This window comes from Labrus bergylta, chromosome 2, assembly GCF_963930695.1.
Source record: "Labrus bergylta chromosome 2, fLabBer1.1, whole genome shotgun sequence".
NCBI classification, from domain to species: domain Eukaryota; kingdom Metazoa; phylum Chordata; class Actinopteri; order Labriformes; family Labridae; genus Labrus; species Labrus bergylta.
Window position 1 is genome coordinate 3,502,822 of NC_089196.1, and position 23,430 is coordinate 3,526,251.

At 41.5% G+C, this 23,430-nt stretch overlaps 1 protein-coding gene and 1 pseudogene across 1 annotated transcript in view; both read right to left on the minus strand.

Moving 5' to 3' along the window:
- arvcfb (ARVCF delta catenin family member b) overlaps positions 1 to 23,430 on the minus strand; it is a 264,318-nt gene that overhangs the window by 186,317 nt on the left and 54,571 nt on the right. Inside the window, 1 exon segment of the mRNA XM_065962786.1 lies at positions 18,683 to 18,753. The gene's annotated coding sequence lies outside the window, so the exon portion shown is untranslated.
- On the minus strand, positions 258 to 5,556 carry LOC136182393 (tripartite motif-containing protein 16-like; annotated as a pseudogene).

A 23,430-nucleotide genomic window follows, 5' to 3' on the forward strand; every position in this document is an offset into this window, starting at 1 on the left:
CCGAATTGGCCGACATCGGCAGTCCCTTTGCCAGATGTTCTTTGGCATCATAGAATTAAATGTAACCCATTATAATACATTCATTAGTATAGAATAAGAAGAAAAAAAAAGAACAACAACAAATTCATATTCATACAAATTGGGTAAAAAGAACGAATAATCTCCAACACATGACACAGCGTTAGATTTAAAAATGTACATCCTGATCAATATAATTTTCAAAATTAAATGAGTTATATTGCGGTCCCTTTAGAAAACCTAGGTTTGACTCCTTATATTTTTTGTTATTATAATTAAATTAAACTCTCATCCTTCAAAGGAAGATACATGTTTTCATCCGTCATACTATCAAGAGAAAAAACGTTGTATTAAAGTAAATTTCACAGGTATATACAGTGAAGCTAAATTCTGACTCTTTCAAAACATGCTCCCTGAACAGGCAAAAAAAAGAACATGATGTAAAAAAAGCAAATGTGTCGCGATCCCACCAGACTGCAACCATTGTTTCTTATATTGTTCCAGACCGCTCAGATTTCTCGTCATGACCACGTTAGCTTGCTCTTGTAGTCCATTTGACTTCATAAAAACTTTTCCATTCCTTGTCCATTGTTGCATTATGGTGCGTTCAAATTCATAACTCCTTCCTGCAAACGTGAGGGAAGGTAGGTTGGAGGTGTGTCTCTGGAGGAGAGCGGAGGCTTCAGTATGGAGGAGGTGTGGCCAAACAGCAGTTAGCAGTGTTTATGGCCTCCAGTAAGTTGATACCTGAATAGTATTTTACCTCAAAGATGATCATCAACACTTTCTCAACCTCTTTACTAAAATGCTAATTAAAGGTGACACTTGAGGCTTTTCTCTTTTTGACGCTTCATTTCTATTGAGTCACTTTGTTGTAAAAATGAAGGCTGTCGGAAATAGATTTTGCTCATTTTGTCCCTTTGTGCTCATCGTCTCTTCAGACTCATGAATCAGAACAGAAACAACAGCATATACACATATGAATACAAATAATCAAACATGGAGAGCGGAGAGAAGTTGATATTTTCACACAGAGAAATGTCAGTTCAGGTGAACAAAAGTCATCCTGAGCAGTGAAAGAGTCCACAGCTAAACAGACACAGGAAGGAGTGTCACTTAAAGACACTCAAACATTTACAGAACAGACGAGAAGAGGTCGAAGTACCGCCCATGAAGTTTGATTGACAGTGGACGACGACGACGATCAAATCTCAGCAACGAGCATGAATAAAAATCAAGTTGAAGATTAAAAACACAGCAAGTTAAACATCTGTCTCGTTAATGACTTCTGTCTATTTCAGTTTACACAACTCAGCAGAGTCTCCATCATAAACAAACATGAGTCCAGCATGTAGAGGCTGAGTGAATGTGGTCTGGACTCTGTGGAGGAGAGTCATGGTTTCAGAGATGCTGTAGAAGGACAGAATACCTGCTCTGTGATCCAGGTACACTCCTACTCTGGAGGACTGAGGACCTGAGACAGGAGTCCTGACTTTGATGTACCAAAAGTTATAACTGATGTTGGAACACTCTAACGTCCAAAATTTGTCATTATGTCCAAACCAAAATTCATTTGAGCTCCCTGCTCTGCTGATATTTTTGGATGCGACTGCTACACAAACTCCTCTTCCTCCCCACTCCACCTCCCAGTAACAACATCCAGTTAGACTCTCTTTACTCAGGACCTGAAAATAATAAGTGAATCTGTCTGGGTGACTAGAATAAGACTGATGTTTACTCATTAATGTTATTTTACTGTTCCCATCAGATAATAACAGATCTGTGTGTGCTGTGTTTGGATCCAGTGTGATGTCACATGAATATTGTAAGAAGTCAGCTCTGGTCTTGGGCTCTGGTTGTGACAGTAAAACATCCACTTCAGTCACTCTCTGTGAGATGTTTGTCCATTTCTCTCTCAGACGTCCTCTAGTTTATCTCTGACTTCTGACACAGCTGCTGTCACATCCTCAAAGTACCTCAGAGGACGGATATTGATGCTGGATGAGTGTGTAGATTCACAGAGTGGTGACAGTGAGGGGTAGTCGTGTAGAAACTGGTTGTGGTCCTGTGTGTGTGAGATCTTCTCCAGTTCAGCGTCTCTCCTCTTCAGCTCAGTGATCTCCTGCTCCAGCTTCTCCTGAAGCTCTCTGACTCGACTCACTTCAGTTTGCTGCTGGGATCTGACCTGCTGCTTCACATCAGAGCGTCTTTTCTCCATGAGACGAATCATCTCTGTGAAGATCTTCTTACTGTCCTCCACCTCCTGTTGAAGCAGCTTCACATCTTTCTCTCTGTCCTGGATTCTCTGCTGGATGTTTTGTCGACTCACCTCCAGCTCTCTCTGCTTCTCGGTCCTCTCTGCTGCAGCTGAGACTGTGTCGTGGCCTTTATGTTCATCCACAGAGCAGAGATAACAGATAGACTGCTGATCAGTACGACAGAACATCTTCATCACCTCATCATGACGGGAGCAAACGTTCTCCTGGAGCTTCTTGGAGGGCTCCACCAGCTTGGAGTCCAGTCTTTTTCAGCTCCTCCACTAAATCTGCTAACATGGTGTTTTTCCTCAGTACAGGCCTCACTGGGAAGGTCTGCCTACACTGAGGGCAGCTGTAGACTCTCTTCTCATCCTCTGTATCCCAGTGTCTCTTAATACAGTTCATACAGTAGCTGTGTCCACAGGGAACAGTCACCGGATCCTTCAGTAGATTCAGACAGATCGAACAAGAAAGGGTTTCCTGGCCCAGCTGAACTCCTTTCTGCGCCATTTCTCCTCTCGGTAACAACAACTGTTACGACTGTTTCACTTCCAGAGAAATCAAACTAGCTCCACCTCTGATCTACACAGCATGTTTGTTCAGTGAACGTCACCTCTTGTTGGTGACACCCATCCTCAACTTGTAGATCTAAATAGGAGGGAACCAGGGAATATAGAGTCAGAGTGGAGCTGGCTGTGTTTGAGAGCAGGAAGAAAAGGGAGGGGTTATCAAGCTCTGCTTCATTCCAGGAAGAGGAGCCGTTTGAGAGAGAGAGACTTGTTTACAACAGAGAACATTTATCTTTTAAAAACACTTCTCATTTCAGATTTTAGAAGATGAACTCTTCGTTTGGAGAAGGCTTTCTTGTTTCTGAAATAAGCTCTTCTGCAGTCCTTAAAGTTCAGTCTGCTTGAATGAGGATCATTTTAATACAGTCCTTTAAGTCTTTAGAGCAGTGTTTCTCAAACGTGACAAATGTAATTAAAAAAAAAGTTGCATCGCAGCAAACTAGTGGTGTGCGATATAACGATCTTAGTTCGTGAAGGATTTAAACGTGTTAAAAATCTGCCAAAACAGGGAGATCGTAGAACGGAGCTTATGTGTTCATTTATCATGCTGCAGTTTATGCTCCTACCATAGACTGTAAATATTACTGGACGAACCCTGACCCGTCTGTTACATAGGCAGAAAATGAGTCCAATCGACGGCCGCATCCATATTGGATTTGCAGTCTCAACCTAACTTCGGATCAACCTAACGACAGCAGTAAGGCGGGACCGGCGGGACTTAACTCCGCCCATTCAGCTCGACGATAGCGGTCCACTTGACAGCATAGCTAACAGCTAGGCTGCTATCATCCCCTATTCCTGCTTGTCCTGAGAAAACTCTACAAACAGTAAGTTAACATTTAACTTTTCTACAACACAGTTAAAACTAATTATATTCAACCCAAATATTTAATTAAAGTCTTAAAACTACACTTTTTTAAATATACAACTATGGTTATTAGTTATTTGTCAGAGCAGTTGTTAGCAGAGAAATACATGAACAAAGTTTTATCCATAGACTGTAAATAAATATGAGACATCCAGAAGAAATCAATATTACAAAGCTTACAGTTCATGTTACTTCTGACAAAAAGAGGAATGTCTGTGTCTTATATTTACTGATGTCAACAGCAATGAGGTGAACATGACAACTGAAAAATAATTATTTAGTATTTATTATGAGACATTTGTTTTCTATAGAACCCCGTGAAGTCATGGAGTCTGTGGACAGTGTCAGCTTCACACCAAAAACTTTAAGTGTTTAAGACTGGCATCTGTTATTATGAGTTGCAGCTACCTTGTTCAATATTATTCCTGCAGATGTGGCTCATAACAAAAAAACAGCCTGAGCTGTCACACCTAGTTAACTGTACATTTTGTCTTGTCTGAGGCATTAATTGAACACCTTTGTATTTCTCCTATAGACACAGTGTGGATTATTGGTGACTTGTCCATCGAGGTGCCCAGAGAGCTGCAGAGACAGAGGAAGAAACCTGAGCCTCAACAACATCTGTATTTGTTGGTTCTTCTGGGGTGGACTTTGGTTGCTTCTCTTCAACAGCTCGCTGCGAGGGAGGTCTCCCCCGGATGGCCTGAGTGATGTCACCCACAGACTGAGAGCTGAGACGGGTTTTAAGCCTTTTGACAAACCGTTACACCGCACCCGCCTGTCAAGCTGGTCAGCTACACGCCTTATTGTGAATAACTCTTATCCTTCATCAAAACATTCACCCCCCCCCCCCTACAGTGTGTCCATCGAGACATGAGCTAATCAGATCTATTTGTTTGTTTTGTACCAAGCTGTAAACATGTTCATCTCTGCTGTAAAAACAGACTTTTTTTAATGTTGTTTTTCAGATTAAATAAATATTTCTATATAAATGCACTCCTTTATGTCTACTTATGAGTATACATTTCAGATTTGAAATGACAAGACTAAAATGTGCATTAATGCTCAACTCAACAGCTTAGGGAAGGAAGTCTACTTTTACACAACTTTTTATTCTTTCGACATTTCTTTTTAACAAATACTAATGTAGTTCATTTCTGAAAGTGGGATGGAACAGAGTCATTGCAAAAATGTGTCCTTAAACACAGCCCCATTCTTAAATCAAGATACATGGAGAGTAAATAAGATCAATAACTTGTGAATAAAAACACAGTTAAAAATGATTTAGAAATGTAGTCTTCCCTGATCAATATCACATAATATCAACTTCTCCCATCTAAACTGGACAAAGGGGTTTAAAATGGGAAGAAAATGGTTTGATTGCAAGTTGTTTGGAGGAGATCTAGTTTTATTTGAACAGCACATTTATAAATTCAACAGTGTACTACCCAGACAACAAAGGTACAGTATTCAGGTAATCAACATCTATTCAAAGTTAAGAAGTTAAACATTATTGTAATCATGCTGTTTTCAGCTCTCTCACTCACACAATGATATTCCACATCAAATTGTCTCAGATTTTGTGTGAGAAAAATTAAGCAGTTTATTGTGGATAGTACTTCATCTTAACATGAAACAAATATAACCTGAATTATTTAAATCATTAACAGGTCCCAACACTCTGTTCTTTAGTACAGAACATACAGTAACTCATTTATTATTAACATGAGCTCAGTACATGGCTGTATTCTTCAAACTATTTCTTATACTTTATATCTATGTGCTTTATATCTTATTTTCATTCCACATGTTATTTATATTTTATATTTCTACAGCTATATTCTGTGTATGAGTTCAGTGAAAATTAATATGGTTATTAATATAGTTCTTAATGGTTACAGATACTCTTACAAAGTGCATTTTTTTTTTTAAATGTGTTAACAGTTTGCTCAAATCTTAAGACACTACATCAACCATGTAACTTTAATGTCATCCTCTATAACCTACACAGCACATTAGGTTCAGTTCAGTTTATGTTACTGACGGATAATTACTACACAAAGTTTGTTTTTTAATGTTGACATTTACGTGGAGTAAAATATTCATCATAACATCAGATAACCACCGAGGTGAACCTTTAGCTTCTAACATCACACAAACTCACTATTTTCAACAACAACATCTTAACAACAAACATTGTAAATAATGAGCTACACTGAGTACAGTTAGCCGACTGGTTTACAAGCTAACGCTAAACAAGCTAGGTCCGTAAATATAAATACCGACACTGAGTAAGCAGTAAATATAACACTAATATATCACTTACCGAAGAAAACTGAAGCATCAACTTGTTGGATGGTCTGTTAACCGCACAGCAAGCCATGTATGTTGTCAGATATGTGTTAAACAAACTCTCCAAACGAAGTAAAAAAGAGGAGAAATCAGACGGATCAAGCTGTTAGCCTCCTGACCTGCTGACCTGACACAGATGCAGCGCGCAGAGCTGTCAATCAAATCTGACACAACCAAATATGGGCATAGTCGTTTTCCTTAATAGAATAAAATCCGATGAGTTATAAAAAAATTCACCCCCCCCCACAGTGTGAGGAGAAGGGGCCGTCAACTTCTCAGATATATCTCGTTTTTTGAACCAGGCTGTAAACATGTTGATTCCTGTGGTAAAAACAGGTTTTTTTGGCTGTGGGCTTATGGCACTTCCGGCGCTTCTGCAGCCAGCCTCAAGCGGAACCTCGAGGAACTGCAGTTTTTTGTACTTCCGCATAGGCTTCATTTTTCGAGACCGGAGGTTGCCCCTTAGCTCCTACACAGACACATCTCCCCCTCCCCTTCTGCTCCGCAGCGGAGCGGGATGCATCACCCAAAAATGAAATTTAAGAGTTAGACCGTAAAAAGAACTCCATCCCGGTTATATGCAACTGTTTGAGATATTTCCAAACCGACAGGATGCAATAAAAAGTTATCTGAAGAGTTTGCAAAGTTAAGGTTTGTTCTTCGGGCAGCAACATAACGAACCCTTAACGAGCCCGAGAGACGTTAACAGTCTGCTGAGAGTCAAGTTTATTAAAGCCAATTCAACAACAGTTGAATGGAATTTGTCTTGTATTTAAACTGATGCTTTTTAAACTGAAATCTTTGTAGGACAGTTGAGGGTAAACAGTCCTCAGGTCACCCTGCTCACTGCGGTCATGTTTCATGTTTAACCTGGTTCAAAAGAGGATCATCCAGTTTCCATCTCAGACTACAGTCTTGATCACTGTGATTTTGTTTTTGGCAGACATGTGAAGTGGCAGCATTTTCAGAATTCAGTCCAAAATTTTGGACAGAATTAGATGCAGACTGTCCCCCGTCATGACCCAGGGCCATCATTTGTGTCACTATCTTTAACACGTTTCTACACAGTTATCAACAGCGGTGAGGAAAAGACCAAAAAAAACACTCGGTGTGGAGTGTGAGTCTTTAGCTTTGACGACAGGGATCAATGACTGAGAGGCTGGGACTCTGCTCTGCACACCTTCACCTCCCTCCTCCACCTCAGTGTGTGGTCTCTTTGGATCCCTGAGGTCTCGCTGTGGGCTCATACTGGGAACCAGTGGAGGGAGGAAACTGTCACCCTTCAGGGATCAAACTGAATCAGCTCCTGTCTGGAAAAAGTCACAATGTAATGTTTGATCCTCCTCGAAGTATCGAGTCATCAAGTAGAGAGAAAATAGAATAAACAATGAATCAGGGAAAAGGAATAAACTGGTCATACTTTAACTCTGTATTCATATAAACGTTCCTAAACGTTGTAATTACACAATGCATGAATATAGTCAAGAATACATGGGTTTACATTCTGCCTACCTTATGTTCATTTAGAAAACATTATTTACATCTTTTTAAACTCACAGGCTGCAGATTTATAGATTTACAGATCTGCAGCTTCCAAAAATACCTGTTGAGCTGATGTGAAAATGTCAGAGAAAACATTCACATTTTACTCACTAAGACGTATGAACAGAAAACGTTTCTATTCAACTAAATGAACTGTGGGATCTGAGTCATGTTTGCTCTACGTTTGCTCTAATTTGAGTTTAAATGTAAAACTGTTGATACATTTATACACTGCATATAAATACTGAAATTATTAGTGGTGAGGCCAAACTGCTGATAGTGATATTCACACAGTGACACGATGCATCATCTTGTCATCGTGGGAGTCCTTCCTAACTCGTATGTGCTCCTCATACATAGAGAGCTCTTCATTTGCAATAACGATTATTACGTTATTACAGATAACGAAGGACATGCATGCAGGTCATTGCAGTGTTGACATGATCTGATGAAATTAGAGCTCATGTACCACTCTGTTCTCTACAATTACAGCTGTGAGAGGCGGAAAAGAGCGGCCAATTTGGCATCGCACAAATACACACACACACACACACACACACACACACACACACACACACACACACACACACACACACACACACACACACACACCTGTATGTTAAAATGCAGCTTTTATAATGTTCCTTCTTTTCCCTGTAGAGGAACCTGAACTGATGCTGTCCAACTGCAGATATCATGCACTTACAAACATGTCTTTGGCTTTCTAATGACAGCCTGGTGATAGAAAACACATGTCTATGAAATATATATAAAGCCACAGTTTTCCCAGATAACTTAGCATAGCACTGGGCACTTAAGGTCTCTCCCCTAGTGCATGTCCATAGGATCCTGTTTGTGTGCATGCGTGTATATATACTTCAGCCTATGTGTGTGTTGCATGACTACAGTGTGTGAGTGTAAAAACTGAAATTTCCCCTTGTGGGGATCAATAAAGTAAATCTTAATCTTAATCTTAATCGCTGGAAACTTAACGTGTCTCTTATAAATACTGCGGCGCAGCTACCACTAACTCTCAGCAGACGATCATGTTTTCACTCTAACTGTGCGTGAATTAGACCCTTCCTGCACTGAGACTTCTTTGCATAGAAAAGGGAGAATTTGTCCCCAAATGACTGAATAATGTCTCATTTCAATACGTGGACACAGCACCAGAGCCGCAGTTTGCTCTGCAAAGCAGTAAGGGGAGCCTTCAACCCTACGCTGTGTTTTTGACACATTTGCACAGCACGAGAGAAAGCTGTGCAGCCCTGTAGTGAATCATCCCCTCTGAGTTTACCTCCACATTGCAAACATCTTCTGATCTGTGAATGCACCTGCAGCTCTGGTAAACACTTTTAATCCTTTTTTCAAAGCATTTCAAAAAAATCTCCTAACAGCCGGGTGTGTGATTCACCTCGCTGACCTGCAGATTGGATTAATATGACATATCTCTCTCTCTATCTCTCTCTCTATCTCTCTGTGTGTGTGTGTGTAGTACAGCTCTACCCTGATGTGTGCAGTGAATTCAAATCCAGCCTCCAGGGTTTTAATTAAAAAAAGAAACATGGAGTACTTCACAGATCCTGACATTGTGATCTGGCTTCCTGTTTGCTTTTAAACGGATTCGTTCTTTGAACATAAGATATCATCTTGCAACATCAATCTTTCTCATTAAATGTATACGATGCAAAAACGGCTGAAACTCCTTACTTAAACTGAATTTTGAAAAATGTTCTTCATCAGACTCCATGCGTGTGAATAATTCAGTCGTAGGAACGGGATCAACCTCGGAGAGGTGTAAAGTGAGTCACCATTTGAATATGTTTAAGTCCAGATGAAAATCTTATGGTTGCACATGTTTGTTTAATTGTTCATAAACAGCCTCTACTATATGTGCATATAATAAGATGCTTTGATTCTGCAATGGGCGCAAAGTGCAAAGTAAAGTGTATGCTACATATGCAAACACATCCGTACTGATCCCTATATTTAATATCTGCTCCATAGAGAATTGTATTTATGCAAAGGGAGGAAGAATACACATCAAATGAGCTCTTTATTATAGGTTGCATGTGGGAGGAGAAGCCTCCGGTCAGAGGTCTGTGTTGATCTTTCTGTAGCGTCTGTCTAATCCACCGTCACCTCCCCTAAACATCAAATGCACGGCTGCACGCCAACGCTGCGTCCTTGAACGTGTGACTCTTGTGGAACGGAGAGAAGACGCATAAAAAAAGAAGCGAGGAGGAGGGGGAGGAGGGAAGAGGAGACACGGGGAGAGAGAGAAATTATCTAAATGGTGATTAGATTTGTAGCACCAAAAGGCTTCTCATTAGCATAACTTCAAAACCTTTTTCCGCTCTAGTCTTAATAAAACATGGGCCGTGAGTCTCTCTGTGAACCACCTCGCAGTCTGTCAGAATTCTGTTTTTTTTTTGTATTTGTTATGATGAGGCTGAGAGATGTGTGGGAGAGAGGAAGGAAAGGAAGAGGAGAGATTTCAGCAAACACTCCTCCTCCTCCTTCCTCGTCTCAGAGGCGCGAGACGGAAGGACATCCTGATCGTTGAGTTATTACGAGAGGGGGGACCAATTAACGCTCCAGAAAAAGTATGTCTTTACCTCCCTCTCGTCTTCACCCCTGAAATTGTTGATTGCAGCAGCTTGCTCGGTGACCCGACACATTAATCAGGACACAGACGTCCCTGCGCTGTCTTCTTTTCTTGAAGCTGTGCTCTTAGCTTATTGGTTTCAGTGGTGAAGAGGTCAGGGGGGTTTAGAATAGAGCACCAAGGTTTGCCTAAGGTCAGAGGTCAGGGGCGATGGATGAGTCACTTTAACTTTCGACTTTCATCCATTAGATTAGGGTTTGATTCTCCAGTACACACAGTCGATGTTTACTTCTTCTAATAAGTTGACTTTGAGACTTCCTGTAGAGCGTGATCTATGTGTAGATGCTGTACTCACAGTTAGCCACAGGTTCGACTCCGACCCCTGCACTGTGTCAGTGCTCCTCCTGCTGTCTTTGTCTCCCTCCCAATCGAGGCTGCCAGCAGGTAGAGAGGGGCGGAGCCAGCTAATATGACTTCTTGCACCTGAAGGCATGCTGGTCCTGGGTATTCCCGCTGGTTTCTCATCTCTCTATGCTGCACATTTGGCTTTCACACATTCATTGGCATCACCGCAGATTTACAGACTGCAGATTCTTTTCTTAAGTTTTTTTGTATGAGTGTGAGGAATGACCACTGAGCGGCTGGATATTAGTGATGAAGGCAGAGGCGAAGTATGGTGCAAATCAACTGCTAGAAGTTATTTTGCACAACAGCATCAGAAACACATGATTTGCTGTGGAGTGCGGCTCCCACAAGCAGCAATGCCACATAAAGCATCAAACAGCTTTTTTAAAATCTTGCCACTAATTGGAGCAAACCACTTTTTCCTCCACAGGGATGTTTGCATTTTATTAACTGGTAAAACAACATGCCACCATTTTTTAAAATATATTATCAAACTATTTGCCCAATACCTAAAATAAGTATTTAATTTACAATAAAACAATAAAATCTTCACACCAAACTAAAGACCCAACTCCGATGCACATTACCCCCTTCACTATCAGCTCCTGTAGTCTCTCCCAGAACCTTTGAATAGGTGTTCGGACGCCGGGGACGCATTTGCCCGAACACCCTGGAGAGAGAACACAAGAGGCACAGGTAAGTGAGCGCTTAACCAACACTTAAATTGTTATAAATACACGTGTATTGCACAGAAACCCCTGACAACTACTTAACCGAACGGCAATCAATTAACTTTCCGCAGGTGACGTCATCTCTGTTTTACAGGCCGTTGTCCAATCAGATGCGGAGCAGCCGCTGCAGCACCTGGAGGACACACGCTTAGACACAAACACTTGAACAATCAATAAACAATTCATATGAAACAAAGCTAACTTGTGTCTGCTTCTTACAGTGCAAATATATGTTTTAAAGTGCAGTGTTTAAGCTAAAGTGCAAAGAGTGCCCACAGCCTTTAAACCTGTGCCTGACTAGTAACGAAGTACTTCTTCGTTGCATTGAGTAAGTTTAAAGTTGTCTGGTCTCCCTCTTCGTCCACTAAGACTGGGCTGTGACAGAGTTATAAACACTGCAGTGATGTATTTTAATGGACATTAGTTTTCTCATGAAGAGTAAGTAAAGCGCTATGAGCATGTATGAGTAAATTGACTTGAGCTTCTGTAGCCATTTTCTAGTCTTCTGACTACTCAAAGTGCTTTTATACCTCAGGTCACACCTACACATTCACAAACTGATGGTAGAGGCTGCTGAGTAAAGTGACCATCAGAAGTAACTCATCCATTCATACACCTTTGTACGGCGCTGGTTAAGCAGAAGGAGCAACTTGGGGTTAAGAGTCTTGCCCAAGGACACATCAGACATGTAGCTGCAGGAGCTGGGGATTGAACCTTCAAGCTTCTGGTTGGGAGACGACGGACGTTTTGTTCGCTGCTCTTGCCCAGATAAAAGTTACTTTGAAGGACATTTAGTGTGTGGATTTTGTCTCTGTTTAAGTCTTGTTGCAGTCATGCACCTGGAACTTTAATCATAGTCGTGTGTGCTGCTTTTTACGCTGTTTGAGGCAACCAACTCTACCAACTGAGCCACAGCCGCCCACGTCAGACCCACAGACACTGAAGTGGATTAATTATTTTAATCAAATGCCTCAACACTTGAATATGTAGACCAAGTGTAAACACTGTGTATTATTTGATATCCTATCCTTTAATTACCATCATATAATATATCTGACTATATCTTAGATAATATTAATGATTTAAAATGTATAACTTGTATATTGTTGCACACAGATTGCACATACAATTACCTAATACATTACATTACATTACTTAATACATAAGTATTTGTCATAAGATTACCATAACTACTGCTACACTGCACTCATCTGAGACCTTATGAGTCCTTATGTGTGTTTATTTTTGTTCTGTTTTTCTATCAGTCTGTCGGTCTCTTTTATTCTTTCTCTTGACTATGAGAAGACACAAAAGATAGAAAGTGTAGAGACTGGTTGCATAATGATCTTTAAACCTGGTCTATACTACATGTTGTGATAAAACACCTTTCAGTCTCAACTCCACCTCTAAATCATACCGTCTTCCCCTCCCTCCATCAGTGCGTGGTCCCCATCGGGAAGGCCGTGAGGCGTGAAGGACAGCCGGCCGTATACACACCACCCAGGAGATCCCCCGTATTAGTCACACTCGCCGGTTCTCCACCGCTGCCCCCCTCTGCTGCATCACCGCCACGCATCCAAATACAGACTCCAAACACTCGCCATCATATGCACACAGTGTACATAAACAGCAATCTTTTCCACAGTGTGTGGTAGCAGCTTATTATTAATACCATAGTAACCATGTGCACGCCATAGAGGGAGTATTTGTCTGTGTGTATGAGCTTTTTGTGAAGTATTAAAATATCTGTTTCTTTGATTTAAAAAACATCAATCTTGAATGGATCCATTTTCTATGACAGATGATGATATTTATCATAATGCAAATATTCTGCATTAATGACTCTATATATCATAGAGCTTACACACTTACTGAAATCTCTTGAAAAACTCCTAAAATTTCCCAGAGGCTGTATGCAGACAACTTTTTCGCCCTGACTTCACCCTGAGTTTCTGCTGTCAGACCCTTAGTATTTTTCCCGCAGCAATGAGTTCATAGCGGTCGCGTGCATACACTCTATGCATCGCACCAGTCCCAGGATTAAAATGTCACCGCTCTTTTCCACTCGCTCAAGGTGAATTCTCCTGATTATATCCTGCTGCGTTTTCATATCGGCAGGAGAAACACTGAGTGAAAAAAACCTGCCTTCTGGATTTAAATGCACTCCATCAGGCTGACCCTGCTCTGGTCAGCCATCATCCCCTTCACTCTGAAACCCTCTGGAATCATCAACCCATCTCCATCTTCCCCTCCTCTGCAATAAACCTCTTTACAAGTCAACTCCTCTGTTACTGTGTTCTGCATTTGGGTCCTTATTCACTGGTCCTAACAAGCTGTAAACATACAAAGACTTGAAATGCTACAATCAGTCTGAGAGCATTACAGCCACAGTAAAAAGGAATATATACTTATAGTGAGGGGTGGACTGCAGCATGTACTCAGGTTATAACTGAACCCGACCACATTCATATCCGCTTTACATCAGCCACACCTCCACCTCCCCTCTGCCTGGAGTCCAACATGTAATCTTCTGGGGAGGCTGAAAACCTCTTTTTTCACTCTTAAGTGCTTTGCTGCTGATTAAAGTTTTGAAATGGCACGTTATTACGAGCACAGTTAAGACTCATTACTGTAGTAAATGCAGACTGCGAGCACTTGGAGGTGTTGTCGTCACAACCTGTAATTTCCTTAAAAGATTGCAAATTCCTCGGTGGCTGCGTAACACCGTTTCACCCTCCGTCTGCACCGATTCAACATGCCACATCCCGTCATAAAAAAAAAAAAAAAGCCCTTCTCACTCGGTGTACTTTAACTTATTAAGGTTGGTTTCTCCGGCACATTAACATACCCTCGGAGCATTAATGACAAACATCAGCACCGGGCTTTACTGACTTTGGATGAATCAAAATGAGTAATAAACAAAATCCGAACGCTTCCCGCAGCTGAAGGACAAAATGACAAGAAATCATTTCAAAGTTCGACGTGGTCTTAATGTCTCTCTCGGGGTAACAATCCTCTGGCAGGACGGTGCTTATTTATCATGTTCAAATGTTTAAAGGCAGGAAGGCGACCAAAATAAAACATAACGAGTGTATTTTCTGCATGATGGAAACGTGTGATTAACTTTGATACATTCTCTTCTATCTTAATTATTTCAAAAACAGGACACACAGATCTCTGGGATGTGCGCCAGCGGTGGCTCATCCTTCCTGCAAATAAAACATCGCTGCTGCTCCTCGGGAGGTGTCAGAAAGAAGTACAGAGAGAGAGAGAGAGGGAGAATAAAGCATTAGTGGGAAAAGCTGGGAGTTCGTGGCTTTTGGTCTGTCGGGCCCTTGGAGACGGTCTGTGTGACTCCTGGTTATAACGATGCCTTATTAAAAGTCCTCCTCTGCACATTCAACACCACGATCGGGAAAAGTTACTTCAAAAACTTTTCGGGAACTGTTTTCATTTCCATTCAGTCGCAGAGCAGAGCAGAGCTGAGACAGTCTGTAATGTATGCTTTTTGATGGGCACTTTTATCCAGAAATAGCCGGGGGGACAGGAGTGGGAACTAAAAAGTCTAACTCATCAGTGACTGGCTGGTTATCTGGTGTGAAACTTTTCCTGCTTAGCATTAACTGGATGCAGCTGAACTGAGCCAGCAGAGACTCAGAATTACTGCGTTGTGTTTACTGAAGGAAAGATGGATGGGAGGCCTGTTTCTATTTATTGACTCAGCCATGTCTGTGATAAAAACGTCATACTCTGATACATTAGCTCGTCTGTAAACATATTCTCTTCCTCAGGTCGGTTTTGTCCGGTCGTCATGACTACTGCCAACTCAGGGTTCGTTTTCATCTTGGGTGGGGTGGGGAGTAGCAGAGAGAATCACTCCCATGATTCCCCGCCAGCCTCGACATCATCTTTTGTTATTGTTTTGATTGAGAGCCCCCTGGTGGCGGAATCTAAATACTGTGTGTTTAATTCAGCAAACTTGCTAGTGTCAGTAAAAATCAGACGGCCAGATTAAGACCCTGAGTGAAGCCTCATTGTGACTTACTATTTACAGCTCAAATGAGACTCACCAGAAACAGATGAACTGACGCTCCTCTTTGGGATATGATGAAGTGACAGTGTTTACCTTGCTGACATATCTGGAGGGGCGCATTTCACTTCATGTTTGATCTGAACACATGGTCACTTCTCAAGTTGCTGATTGTCTCTTAAACAATGCAGCACGATGAAAAGGAGGTCTTTGCATAAATATTCTCATCAATGAATAGCTGAAAGGGTTTAAAAAAGAAACGTCTCATGCTCAGAGAAAATATTCAGTGTTATTATATTGCAATAAACTATTTCTAAGTGTGTGTAGTCGCCAACAAAAAAAAAACGGATGTGCCTGACATATTTTTAAACAACAACTTTTAACAAGTTGGTTTCCCGTGTTTGAAAGTTCAGCCACAAAAAGCCAGAGAACACGAGAGTTTAATCACTGAGTTTAAGGATTTTAGAGGTCATGTTAGTTCACAGGCTCGCACAGTGACAGTCAACTATAATTGGTCCCTTGCCAGCAGATTAATATGCATTCCCTCTCTATTAAAATTGCCTTTTTTTTTCAGTGACGCTCCAGAGAGTTAATTAAAGCGATGCCATTTTGAAGGGCCAAGGATTCAGGGATAAAGCTAGCCCGATCTGAGAGGTCGATGAATATCTGCTCTGTCCTTATGTTGACGCACTTAACCTTCTCTGACGAGCATTTACTCTGCAGATGTTACGAAACCAAAACCTATAAATGTTGCGCAGGAGTAGCGAAGGCTGATGTGTGCGTTATGTTGAAGTGAAGGCCAGCTGAATGATGACCCTTTCATTCAACTGTGAGCGTACATCACGTACAACACTTGCATGCAAACAGCGGCTGTGTGTTTGTACTTCTAACAACAAGGACAAGAGGTCAGAGGTTGATCTGAAATGATAGAAGAAGTGCAGCCGAGTGCAGACGCAGGAATCAAGAGAATATGAGGCAGAAAAAAAAAGGAAGATGGAGAGCAGGTTCTTTAAAGATTCTCAGGAGAACGTGTGAAAGTGGCTTTATTCAAATATGTATGCTCTGCAATCTCAACCTTACTTTGCTGGCAACATTTCTCTTTGTAATATTATATCAGAAAAGAGTCTCAAAGTGTCTCCAGAAAAGGGAAAAACATGCTTTGGTTTAGTACTTAGCAGAGACTTAACTGCAGAAAGTTCTCGAACATCACCGAACCCGACTGAAGCGAGGCGCTTAAAGAGAGACTGAGCCCGTGTCCGTGATTTGACCTCCCTTTAAGCTAATCTGCTGTAAACGGCGGGCCCACAGATGGCCGATTCTTCCCACCTTGATGAATCATTAAGGAAGGATTTGGGCTTTAAAAGCAAACAAACAGTATTTGTGCTTTTAGCTGTTACCAAATTACCCTCTGGGATTAAAAAAGTATTTCTGATTCTGTGAGCCATCAGGCAGGGATGGCAGTGAGGGATAACTCAGCGGTTCATTCCCCTCAGCTGCAGCCTCTCTGGGGGGAAAAAGCAGAAAAGTCGGAGGAGAAATAGCCTTAAAGGAGATGGTGGAGGTGAGTTAATCTCCCTGGCCAGTACTTTCAATAACTGCATGTCAAATCCTGGCTGTCCTCACCGTTTTCTTCAATTTCTTTTTTCTGCATATCTTTAAATCTTCCCCTCATGTCGAGTCTAAGGGCTGATATCTCATCTCAGGCCGGGTTGTAACTCCTGCTTGAGCGGCACAAATGCAGCTCTGGTGATGTACTGCTCCCTCAAGAACAGCCAGCGCAGTAGCTCAGTCCCCCTCTGAAGAAAGAGAAGTACAAGACCAGGACAGAAACAAAAAACCTGACCTGGAGTTGGGATCCATTTCAGCTGCCAGAAACAAGATTCACCTCAGCAGCAGAAAAGGAGCGACACAGTAGTGACTCGGGGTTCTCATAAATCAGCAACTAAAGAGAGCCCTCATGTCAAAAGGCAGCAAAGAAAGGGGCTGGCTGGTTTGCCTTCTTTTTTCCTGTTTTGTTTTCTTTCATTCTTGAAACATGGCTTCCACAACGTCAGTTCACAGCTCCCGGGTAACCAACACCGAGCCCTGGATTGTTTGAAACTTTACGTCAGGACACAGCGAGACTTTAAGCAGCCAAAGAAACTCTTAGAATAAAACGTTTTGCACACCCAGCAATTACTCAGGATCACAGTTAAATTTATTTTACAGATCTAAACGGGGACTTAGCAGCACAACGAGCAAACACATTAACATCGGGCCTCATTCACAAACTTCAGAAGAAATGTGCTCTTAAAACCAGTTTACGCTGTTTTCTCATCTATTTTCTCTTTGCTCAGCACAAATTCTAACAGAGCACTTTTACACAATATAAGTGCTGATAAGAGAGTGTTTTTATTCATTTGGCACCTTTTATAATTTAAATAACAACTTTAAATACATGATTGAAATATGGTCAACTTTAATTTCAATCATGCAACTTTTGATCTTAACTTCAAAATATTGTAGCACTTAGCTAAGAATTGTTTAAAGGTCCAATCAGTGAGCTGTGTAGTGAGCGAAATGATAAAGTGTTCTTAATATATGATCATTAAGGAAACATGCTATGTTGAAGTGCTGGCTTCTCTGACAACAATGCAGCAGCCAGTATGTCCTCCTTCTAACTTTAGATTCTGCTCCTGAATGCTCTGGATTTGTTTGGACCAGAGAAGGTAGGTGGTTTTAAGACACGCCCACATGGCCGTTTTGGACACCCCTCGGTTTTCCAGATATGAGAGCAGTTATCAGGTCAAACCAACAGGTGTTGCAGTGATGGAAGCGGGCAAGAGAAGTGGTTCAGATAGAAGTGATTGTACCCGACCTAAAAAGCCTCTGCATGTTTCTAATAAGCTCCACGAGCAGAAACGTGCTCAAACTAGGATCAATATTGGAGATGATTTTGAAAAATGGAGAGAGGTTAGAACACAGAAAGGTTTACAGACCCATGCAGAGCTGGATAAACACTGAAGCTTCAGTGTCCACCACATGGTGACCTGTGTGAGCATTGGAGACGGCTCTCTACAATGTTTTGAATTAGGACTGCAGTACCAACTTTAACACTAGGTATCAGAGTTACATGTTGCTCCTTTAATAAATCACTCATTACAATAAAAACCTTCCTTCACACACATATTTAAATGACAACTCTGTGACATATTCCATCATTTTACAAGGTTTGCATAGTAGCATAGTTGTTAGTTTGGCCACTGATATATAAATCCGCTTGTAACAATAATCCACCTGTTTGAAAAGATGATGGACTCACCTTTGGATGAGGAGAAAGACCCATACAAATATCAGGACAGGTTGTCATTTATCACGTCTGTGATGCCAAACCTGAAAAACAACAGAGACAGAAGACAGTTCAGACTTCTGAGTAATTCTTCTCAAAACAGCGAGACTTCAAAGGTCCCACAACCTGGGATCTCTTTTAATCGGTTTTATATAACCTTGAATATCAGCAGGTTTCTTTTATTTTAAACTTTTTGTAAAAAATTAAAGTGTTGAAAAATGATAATTTGAAATAAACACAAGGTATATGTATCCTAATGAAATGATAAGCGCTCAGTGGAGACACCCTTCCTCCCAATGATGCCCCCTATGCCCTACTGATACAGTACATAACCTACCCTTGGTTATGTAATGTATGGCCCTTAGTCGTCACCGCAACCAAGACAGCATTGCCACCTTCGACAGACTCAGGCTATGTTAAGGCGAGATCCAGGTAGTGACAATGTCGTTACTCCCTAACCTACCACATGCTTCCTCTTGGCCCCCACAACTCAACCATATAAGCTAATGGACACCAAGAGGCTTGACATCGTTGGGTTGTCATTTCGTCCGATTAGTCCCTCAACACCTCAGGAAGGCCTAAACGTCCTAAACATAATAACATTTAAAGTAATGCAAAGTGTTAACTTAATGCATGATATGAGAGTTGTTTTCATAGAATGTAAGTATGAATGGATAAGCCTGAGTGACGTCACCCATGTGTTACTGCAGGGGGCTCCGGAGTCCCATCGATGGCCTACAGCAAAAAGTAACGGAGACGTGTCTGTCAACAGACTGTTGTCATAGCGACAGGAGGGACGTGCTGCGCTTTTCTTCTCAGGGGAACAAACGCTTCAGCCAAGTACTACCAAGCACACAAGTGCTTTTCTGCTCGGAAAAAACACTAGGTGGACACGGGGCCTAATACATTGATTTAAGAATTTGCTACTGTTGCTGCCACACCTCATTCTAAAGTGATACTACACCCAAAGCCTGGAGGTTAAAGTCTGGAGGCGGGGTCATGTTTGCAAATGAGTGAGCCTGGAAATGCATTTTTACCCTTGAGTGTGTGACATACTGTATATGTCTACAACATTTGGACACTTTTTTCCCCACTTTATCTCAAATCAACGTCATGACACTACGACGGAGGATTAGGGCCACGTTAAAAAAAAATTTAAAATTTTTTTTTTCGAGATTAAAGTCGTAAATTTACGAGATTAAAGTCGTAAAAACCAGCCTGCGCGAAAATGATGAAAGTAGATCTCTTAAAGTCTTTAAAGAATAAAGTCGTTATTTTAGTCTATATGAGAAGAGCAGCAGCATCCTGTTCTCAAATGACAAACATGGAGCATCTTGTCCTAAAGGTTTCACTAATAAGGAAATAGGATACTTCCTTGTGTAGTCGGTTAGGGTTAGGGTCAAGAGAAGTTTCACTTCAACTTGTAAGAACTTGTTTATCTGTAAAATGATGAACAGAACACAAACTGTCTCTGCACACGAGACACTTTAACAAGGCAGACCGATAACAGACACTAATAGTTGTGTTGGAGCTTTACTTATGCAGATATGAAACTACACATGCTTTTGGCACATCATCATCTTTACATTGTCATAAAATATCAGCACCCTGAAAAGATACTGCAAGAAACTGAAGAAAGAACCACACTGACTTGGAGGAAGTTGTGTCTGAAGATGAAAAGACTTTAAGAGTTCTACTTTCATAATTTTGCGCAGGCTGGTCTCGAACCCGTTAATTTACAACTTTAATCTAGTAAATTTACGACTTTAATCTAGAAATTAAAAAAAATAATAATTTAACGTGGCCCTAATCCTCCGTCGTATGACACTGAAAAGAGAGAGGTATTATTTTTCCTTTTGGCTCATGGAAGATTTCACTGTACGTTTAACAAACTGACATCCTGAAGTGAAAACCCTCGACACAGTTCTCTGGACATGTTCATCTCTACTGACAAGCTGCAGACGAAGAAGACGGTTGACAGAAGTGACCTGTGGCTGTCAGATTTGTAAAGTGAAGACCCACACTGATTTTCCCACCACCTCTACTCTGAGGAGGAAATATCCTGGAGAAGCCTTCTAGTAATATAAAAATACACAACATGCACAGGATCAGTCAACAACAGAGCAGGATCAGAATAAAAGCTGTGAATGCTACATGAGGACAGCAGCATGAGGTGTGGAGGATCATGTCCTGTCTGGTCGGGGGGGGGGGACCACCACAAGATACTGACAGAGAGAGAACAGGACCTCCAGCTGAGTACCTCACATACCCCTCCATCCCTCCTCTCTGGGCTCTTTGATTCAATCTGTCGCTCACTCTTAAATCTGTGTTAGCGGAGCAGCTAGCATGTGAAAGGTTACGATCAGAGAGGATCTGGGGACAGCAGATGGTGCAGACAAACAATGAGATATTATACTGCTGCTGAACACACCTGACCTGCCTCAGAGTGGATTATGTACGAGGTAGGGGATCAGTTTGTAGAAAGAAAAACCTAATGACCCATCAGATTTCAGGGACAGGAGGAGGCAGAGAGACCAATCAATTAGTCTCTCCTGTGAGTTCACATTATTAAAGTTTTCATTTGTGCTTCACCTATTTCATCCCACAACAGAGCAGTAAAAAAACAAAGACGCCTTGCAATTGCTGGAGCCAACCAATGAATCCTGAGATTATCATGAAGCTATACCATCGCTTTTAATCATACTTTCATATTAAAGGGGCACGTATTAGTTCTCTTCTTCCTGCTCCTGTTTGTGCATGGCAGTGTATTAGTAGTATGAAAAAATGTTGTGTTGGAACCAAATATTCATAATCAGCTCCAAATACTGCTTCATTTGATACTGTCAGGGCTGAGGCTGAAATATGTTTGACTAAATCTTAATTAGACTACGATGAAGTAGTAGGGCCGTCTTAAAGAAAAACAATTCTCAAAGTTTGAGATTAAAGTCGTACATTTACAAGGATATAAAGCTGTATGTTTACCAGAATATAGTTGGTTATTTACGTTATTTCGATTTAAGTTTGACTGTTGTATGAGAAGAATGTTGTTTCAGAAGATTATTGAAAATGATGAAAGGGGAACCTCAAAGACATTGTCCTCCGGGTCAGTGTGGTTCTTTCTTCAGAAAAGCTCCAGTTTCTTTCTGTATCTTTTGAGGGTCATGATACTCATGACGATGTCATGCCGATGTGCCAAAAGATGATTTTCCTTATTTATGAAACCTTTACTAAAGTGTAACTTCACAAGATGCTCCATGTTCCTACAGGCTGCTGCTGCTCTTCTGATATAACTAAAGACTAAAATGACGACGTTAATCTTGTAAATGTGCGACCTCACGGGCAGACAAGGTTACGCTATTAGAAATCAATGAAGAAGTTTTAAAAAAAATACAATTAACACCGCTGTGTTTGCAAAGGCAGGAAGATCTTGCAGCAAAAAGATAAATCACTGAGTGTGAACGCATTAATTATGGTTTAAATGGCAATGCATTTTCTGGAGCACTGCAAAGACAGAAATGAGCAACCCCCCCCCCCCAAAAAAAAAAAAAAAAAAAAAGTATTTTCAGCAAATAGCCAGAATCTGTCTTGTTGAAACTGTGAAGAAAAGACGTCAGTGCCTGCAAACGGTGGCCTCGTTCATTGTTGGTGCTCTTTCTGCAGGAGCTTTTATGTGACACCATTACAGACGCTCTTGTTATTTTTCTACAAAAGGAGATGATTCAATGTTCTTTATGAAAAGAACAAAAATAAATGAGATTTTTCAGAGCAAGCAAATACAGATCTAAACTTCCTTTTCAAGAGGCCCGAGGGGAAGATTAGTGAGAGACAACAGCATCGTAGAAAAAAGGATCCAACAATGAGCAGCTGCAGACGGGCGGCAGCGGCAGTGTTGGGCTGAGTCATGTGTTATCACCCGTACACGCTGCACAGGAGCGCCGGCTGGTGTGAGACTTAACACCGAGCAAGTGATGGAAAATAGATGTGAGGATGTGGAGCTGGTAAAACGATCACGTGACATGTTTGAGTGTAGCTCTGTGGGGTTAAATGGTCGGGGGGGCGGGGCTTGTGTTTCAGTGCCCGCTGCAGATGCAAAAGAGCCGCCTGCCATCCAAACAGCTCGCCATCCAAACAGCTCGCCATCCAAACAGCTCGCCATCAGCCTGCGTAATGCTACCAGTGTTACAAAGTCTTTGTAGTATCTGATTTTAATGAGAAAAAATACATCCACACACACATGATTAGACCTGAGAGAAAAAACATGATCCTGTGTCTTTACTGACTCAAAGCGGTCACCAAAACACACACACACACACACACACACACACACACACACACACACACACACACACACACACACACACACACGCACACGCACACACACACACACACACACACACGCACACACACGCACACACACGCACACACACGCACACACGCACGCACAGACACACGCACAGACACGCACGCGCACGCACGCACACACACACACACACACACACACACACACACGCACTTCCATAAATAGAAAGCAGAGTGGGCATGTAACTGCTGGGAGTGGATTTTACTGGAAATATGATCAATTAAAAAGCAATTTGCTCCTCCCCACTCAGACCCTGCTCTCCTAAATGACAGCCCCCCGACCCACACATACACACATACACACACACACACACACACACACACACACACACACACACACACACACACACACACACACACAC